We start from the raw sequence: 8,004 nt of genomic DNA, 5'->3' as shown, positions 1-8,004 counted from the left end.
TATGCTAATAGTTTTAGGGGCAGTCAACAAATATGGCGCATCACAACACACCATTGTTAGCTTTTTGTAAGAGTTAGTTAACCGGGATTCATATTTTAAGGGGATTTTTTTTTTGGTCAAATTTGGTTAATATTAATGTCGATTTAGTATTTGTATGTGAAAAGTAGCATCATAAATACTAATAGTACCTAAAAGTTTACGTATTTCATTACAGATTACGGAGATTCCAACCTATTCTCTTTTCGAAAAAATTTTGAGTAGCAAAATCTTTGGAAAAATTAAAAATCAAAAACTGGTTTACTAAGGCGGGAAAAGTGTTTTTAAATATTAAAGTAATTGTCAACCAGCAATGACATGAAATTCAAAAATATTCCTCACATTCAACTATAAGTTAGGTAGTCACGCAAATTGTAAAAACACCACCAAATTGATTAGGTGGAAAAGTAAGAATATTCAACCGTAACTGAATGAACGATCTATGCTTAGATTAATAAGGCCATCGCACCTTTAAAATCTATTAAACAAATTACATAGTACTTAAAAGTCACTTCTTAAGTCCTATTTTGGTTTTAGCGCTACTTGATACTCATATAAGTATATACTTCATCATATCATCATCATCATATCAGCCTAATACAGTCCACTGCTGGACATAGGTCTCCACAAGTTCGCGCCAAAAATGGCGTGCGTGTTCTTATTCATTCTTTATTTTAAGTATCCTCAACGCCATGAGCGTTCCTCATACATCGAGTAATATTTAAATCATGTATCGTAACAGTAAATTTTAATACTAAATCATAAAACCAATCAAGTTTTGATAAAATGTATCTTTACTGTTTTACCAAGTAAGTCAATTAATAAATAATAATAAATAATAAATAAATAAATATCTACACAATACACACAGTCGTCTTTTCCTAAAGTAAGCAACTTAATTCTTGTGTTATAGGTAATAGCCGACTGGTATAGCAACGTATTTTTCTTTTTCGATAAACATATTTATAAATAATACATATATAAATAAATGTGTGCCAACGGGCTAGTCAAAATATCATTATTTTCTGCCTAAAAGTTTAATTATTAAATATAAAGTATGAACATAAATACTCTTTCGATAGGCATCTCTGTGTTTAAAAAAATCTATCAAAACTGTTTACTCTATATACCTTGATGACGCAAAAATGAGATCAATAAAAAATATGGTAAAAAATATATTTTAAGAGGGTTTTCCCGTTCATCAAGGGTCACGATTTGCGTCACTGTACCCGAACGAGATATTTATTTTAATCATTTATGCCGTTAATGGAAATATTATAGTCTTCCTAAATTGAAAAAAGACGCAATATTTCAAAATCTTTTAGAAAGTATTAATGACGCAAAGAACAAATAATTATAATCTATCTAAAAACTAGTGGACCGATTTTAATGGAATTTTGCAGACAGATGTAGCTTTGTGCAACTTCAAATATGTATAGGCTTTATTTTATTCAGATGAATGACCGCGATAATTTTTTTCTTCATACATTATTACCTAAAAATTCATAATTTAATTTTTATTAACTATTGTCAAGTCAAGTATTACATCACAAACATTGAACAAATCTATATGTGCATGCAGATGGTTATATTTTGGATTAACACAAGGCTATTTTTAATGCAGAAAACTGTAGAGTTCCCGCGAAATAGTTTTTTTTCCATGGAGCAAAAGATCATAACGGCCGTGTAAAAGGAGTTTTGTTAAAGTCGTAAATTTAATTTTCACTACTACACATAAAATTTCACTTGCAATAAGATTAAAAGAGCTAAAAATCAAAACCCGACACCGACAAAAAAATCACTACGTCAACTTTATTCCATTTAAAGGGCGCCACATTTAATATAATGTAACACCAGAGCCTGTAACCAGCGTACAATTAAGACACTTCTAACGGTACCTCATTTGTCTAAATATGGCAAGTATCATCATCATCATTATCATTTCAGCCTAATACAGTCCACTGCTGGACATAGGTCTCCACAAGTTCGCGCCAAAAATGGCATGAACTCATGTGTTTTGCTCATAGTCACCACTCTGGGCTGAAGACGCTACTGCCCGTCTTCGGCCTGCGTATTTCAAAGCCAGCAGCTGGACGGTTATTCCGCCATCGGTAGGATTTTTAAGTTCCAAGGTACGGGTAACAGCTTGTTTTTTAATAAATTAATAATAAGTGCTTAATTACAGCTTTATAGATTAGCCAAATAAGTAAAGATAGACGTTATTACCTAGTATTTAAAAATAAACATTTAATTACTTACTTGTGTTTTTTGTATTAATTCATTAAAATTATAGCTCTACTTAGTTTCTTTCCATCGAATGAGCACTTAAAGGAAAATTTTTAGTTGCATATTTTTGTGACGTTATTTAAAGCATATTATTGTAGATTAATAATTTTATTATTCAGTTCGAATTAAAGTATTAATTGCGTCATTATATACTTGTTGTTGTTCGCTGGCGGTTTAGGGTTCGATCCCCGCACATGACAAACACTTGTGTTGGCCATACAGAGGTTTGCCGTGGTCTGGGTGTTTGTGCACTGTGCAGTCCTTGTGGGTCTCCCCACCATACCACAGAGAGCACGTTAAGCCGTCGGTCCCAGTTTTTATCATGTACACCTGACACGCATTGGAGCAGCTTGGTGGATTAAGCTCTGATCCTAAAAGAGGCCTATGCCCGGCAGTGGGATATTACAGGCTGAAGCGAATAAAAAAAATCTCATAGTTGTCAATATAGTCTCGTGGATATCGGTAATAAACTTGAAGTTATCTATTGGTAAGAAAAGGCAGGCAGAAAAGGATTAACAATTATTTGTAAGGGCCAAACCACCATCAGTCGTAATGTGGTGTCTTGACTCTCGATAAAATATTTTCATCTGGAAACCATTGTGAAGAATTGATTTACAATGAAAAGGGAAAATTTTGTTAGTTTTAATTAATCTGCATATAAAGCATAACTATCCTACATAAAAATAGCTCATTTTATAATTGTACATAAAATTGTGTTTGCTCGTAAACGAAAACAACCGACTTCAATTACATCGACAAGTAATACAACGTAAGTAGACGAAAAAAATTAACAAGCGCACTAGTCGTCACTACGATTTTCGAGGGTTCCCCTCGATTTTTCTGACATTCCATCATCAAATCCTGGTTTCCTTACCATGGTCCCACCCTTGGGATATCTCCTTTCCAACAAAAAAGAATTATCAAAATCGACCGTATATATAAAAAAAAATATATACGGTCGAATTGAGTATCCTCCTTCTGTTTTGAAGTCGGTTAAAAATTGAAAGAAATGTACGTAAAATGGCTCCACATTCTAATTCTTTATTTTTGTGTACGATAAGCTTTAGATTATCAAGAAAATAATATTATGACTAACTAACACGTCACAGGTCACGTGAAAACAGAGCATTAAGCACACAGACACAATAAGTTTAATCTAAATAATATTATCTCAAGGTTTTAATTGACAGCATTCTAATTATTTTTACCCATAATTTGGTCGTTTTTTTATATCCATATTTGAAGTCTTAAGGCCTTTTTTGTCATTATTAAATATGAAGATAGTGGATATAATATAAAAACCCAGTAATTCGTCATATGACATTTCTTTTTTTTCATTATTTAAGCAAATGTGTCGGCCATACATGCCATTTAGTATTGAGTAGCCTTTATTAGTTTGTTATTTAATTATTTAAGTATCAAACGTTATAAATAATAACATATTAAAAAATAATCTATTGGAAAGAAAGGCTTACTACTAAAAAAAATATTAATACCATATCAAATGGTAAATAAACGAATTAAATAACGCCATCTAGCGGAACGCAACAGGGTTTCTTTATTAAGTTTATTTTATTTATTTATATAACGAATATTCTGTGTGGTTACGGCTGTAAAAAATATAGGCACCCCCCTCTCTTGCGGTGGGTGTCGTAAGAGGCGAATAAAGGATGATACAGTTCCACTACCGCCTCGGAACTTAAAAAGCCGACCGATGACGGGATAGTCCTCCAACTGCTGGCTTTGAAATACACAGGCCGAAGACGGGCAGCAGCGTCTTCGGAGTGACAAAGCCAGCGCTGCAGTTACCAACCCGCCCAGCGTGGTGAGTATGGGCAACACACATGAGTTCTCGCCATTTTTGGCGCTACCTTGTGGAGGCCTTAGTCCAGCAGTGGACTGCGTTAGTCTGAAGTGATGATGGTGTGTGATATAACGAAACCACGTAACATGGAGTATGTTTGAATTACATTACAATTTATTTACACAATTTCAATCAGCTGACTTTTATATCAGTCATGCCGTAGTTTGCATAACGATTGTTGTCATTATAAAATCATATATAAACTAAACATTTTTGAATATCATATCAAAAATTGACCGCTCCAGCGGGATTCGAACCCGCGTCTCCGACTGACCGTGTCGGCGCTCTAGCCAATTAAGCTATGGAACGATGTACCAGCCAGAGCGAAATTTTTGATATGATGATTTTTATTTTCGGTTTAAGCGAACCGTGGCGCCGTCTATAGTGAGTTCTTTACAGAGACCCGTAACTATTCAAAGTTTCATATTACAATGAAAATCTTTGACAGGAGACGACACCATGCTATTTTTAATAAGTACGATTTTATTTTTGTGTTACCCTCACATTAGGAATTCTAAACATTTTTGAATACACCGACACGGTCAGTCGGAGACGCGGGTTCGAATCCCGCTGGAGCGGTCAATTTTTGATATGATATTCAAAAATGTTTAGAATTCCTAATGTGAGGGTAACACAAAAATAAAATCGTACATATATAAACTGTTTAAATACTTTAAATCTTTTTTATCTGTGATAATAAATTATTTTTATTTATCTGTACATATAAAAAAGAGATACTACACTCGAATGAGTCAGTCTCATGAAATATTTGGAAACTTAAGATATCATTCTTGTCGCCAGATCATCATTCTTGTCGCCAGCGTTGTTTTGTGATAGAATTCCTTAATTAAAAATGTGTCTTACTAAAATGTACTTTGAAAAGTTTGATGTAAAGGCCTAAACTTTAGTTTTTTTTTTAATTATTTGAAAGTATCTAGGTGTACACTAGCTACGGCAAATTTCTTTATGCACGCTTGACTTGGGGAGTAAGATGGTCAATGCGTGACGAGACGTAATGAAGAGTGTTATGGGGCGAGACGAACGGTAGTTGAGAGGGAGATATAAGTTAGTGAAGATAGAAAGAGAGAGACTTACGTTTCGTATATTACTAAAAAGGCAATTAGGCCCGACTGGGGTAGTACCTCGACCTTACAGAAGATCACAGCAAAATAATATTGTTTTCAAGCAGTATTGTGTTCCTGTTGGTGAGTAAGGTGACCAGAGCCCCTGGGGGGATTGAGGATTGGGTCGGCAACGCGCTTGCGATGCTTCTGGTGTTGCAGACGTCTATAAGCTACGGTAATCGCTTACCATCAGGTGAGCCGTACGCTTGTTTGCCGACCTAGTGACATAAAAAAAAATTAAAGTAGTTTTACTTCAGTCGTGTGGTATAAAGCACTCTTGTTTTTTTTTTCACTTTTAAGCACACAATTAGTAGATTGTGACAGTAGTCTACCCCCAATATTGGATTTATATTCTAATCTCGAATATGAATATATAAACCCTGTGTCTGTGTGCCTGTGTAAAAATCTATACATATAATAAAATGGTAGGAAAGTCAAAACTGTACATTGAATTTTTTTTTTAAAAGAATACTTGGGGTGTGATCTACAATCGATACCGAAGCCACAAATATAGTTTCTAGAATTTTTGTCTGTTTGTCTGTATGTATGTCCGGGATAAACTCAAAAAGTACTGCATGGATTTACTTCAAATTTGGCACGAATATTATTAACAAGTCGAGTCAACATATAGGCTACATATTATCACGCTATCATCTACCGGGAACGAGCAGCGAACCTTTATTTCTTCAACGCATTCTGTAACAACGTGGAATCTAACGACGCATATTTGAATGTTGTTGTTACTATGTTAATAACCAATAAGCTAGCTTCACACTATAAATAAACACATTCTGTAGTATATTTAGTATCAGCATTGCACCCGTGCGAAGCCGGGGCGGGTCGCTAATAGTATAATAATTATCTATTGATTCTCATTAATAGGATAACTTCTGATTTTGTTAATTAAAAAGTCAAGCTTACAGCTGTCTTCGTCTGACTAAGCACTTGTATTTTATTTAGAGAATTAAAACATGTGATTTATTGCGGAAACGCGCTAAGCATTTGTACATTTGAGCATAGCGTTCAAAACATTTTCCTAATTTTTAAACCATCTTTCTCTAAATGTTTATTTAATTAATTTTTGTCATTCGAGACGATGATGTACAAAAATAAATGTTGAGTAAATACAAATCTAATCACAATTTTTATATCTTTAATTAATGATAAATCTTACTTTTACTACTTATTTGTATAATTATTACACTTAGGGCCTGTTTCACCAGTTGTGAATAATACTATTTGACGGATAGCGATACAAATAGACCTAGACAAGGGGAGGTAGAAGAGACCATTAGGAACTGTTTCTCCTCAATTAATAGACTACAACTTCAAGATTAATATATGCGAATAGAAATGTCTAATAAATACAGTAGAATTCGATGGTAAAAAAGAATAACGAAGCAAAAACTTTTTACTGTCAGATACTGTCATCCGTCAAATAGCGTTATCAATAACTGGCGAAACAGGACTTTAGTCTATTGGAAGTATATAGTTAGCATTTTATATAGTTTTGAAACTTGACAAATGATTGATGATGCATAGCGCAACATTATACAGCCTATAATGTTCGTCAATACTATAAAAATATTGCTGGGTTTTGGGGCAAACCCTGTGTAAATCCCTGAAGTAATTGGGGCATAATTGGTGTTAAGTAATTGGGGAATAATATTTCCATAGCTTAGGCAAGTCAAAATAAAAAATAAAATACATTAAAATTTGTTATTTTGCAAATTAAAATTATATTTGTTATTAATTATTGATTTACAAATCATAATATAACATAGAAACAATATAAGTACATTCATTAACCCTCTCTCACAAACGTATATATACGAATATAATGCAAATATAATACAAATATAATATTTATAATTTGATTTAATATTATAAAACGATAAGTGACTCACGTGAAAGGTAGATGGTGCAGATATTATTCGCTCTAACGGTAAATTTAATTAAGATTAACAATATGTGCGCAAGGCCTTAGCAGATTTCGAAAGATTATCTCGCGTTTTTTATCATCTACTAACCAACTAGACAGACAATGTCTTGTCAATTGTAAACGATGGAAGATGATACTTTTTTCAAAAAAAAAAATAGTTTTCTGCGATAATCTTTCCTTAGGAACCTAACACAAATTATTATTAGAAAATTTGTCGAATTAGTCTTACCCTTCTTGATTTTTTTGCTTTGGTACATATATTCATTAAATACCTGTGTATGAAATGATATTAACCTAACATATATATAACTAGCTGGTAATAATTCATATTTTTGTAAGATCTATAATCTATACAAAATAAAATCCATTCACCTCGAACGGAACACTTTTCGGAACGCTCTCGTTACGGAAAGAAGTTTTACTTCATAAAACCTAACTTCTTAGATCAAAAAGTAACGTTCACTAAGTTCATTCAATGTGAAGTCTATACAAGTTACGATTATTTATTCACATATATAGGTATGTGTCGAGTCCTATCTATATATTACGATTTGATATGCATATCGGATATCGCATCTACACATTCGTGGAAATATGCGTTGCTTTGATCTATGTTGTGTATATACACATATAAATAGAATAAAGTATTTTAGTTAGTAGGTTTTGGATTTCAAGTTTCTAAATCACATTTTATACCGTCATCGTCGTCATCGGGGAATATATAATTAGTTATAAAGACCCTTAGGTCCTGT

The sequence above is a fragment of the Melitaea cinxia genome, chromosome 17 (assembly GCF_905220565.1).
Source record: "Melitaea cinxia chromosome 17, ilMelCinx1.1, whole genome shotgun sequence".
In the NCBI taxonomy this organism is placed as follows: domain Eukaryota; kingdom Metazoa; phylum Arthropoda; class Insecta; order Lepidoptera; family Nymphalidae; genus Melitaea; species Melitaea cinxia.
The sequence above is the reverse complement of the archived record's forward strand: the minus strand, read 5'-3'. Positions refer to the sequence as shown.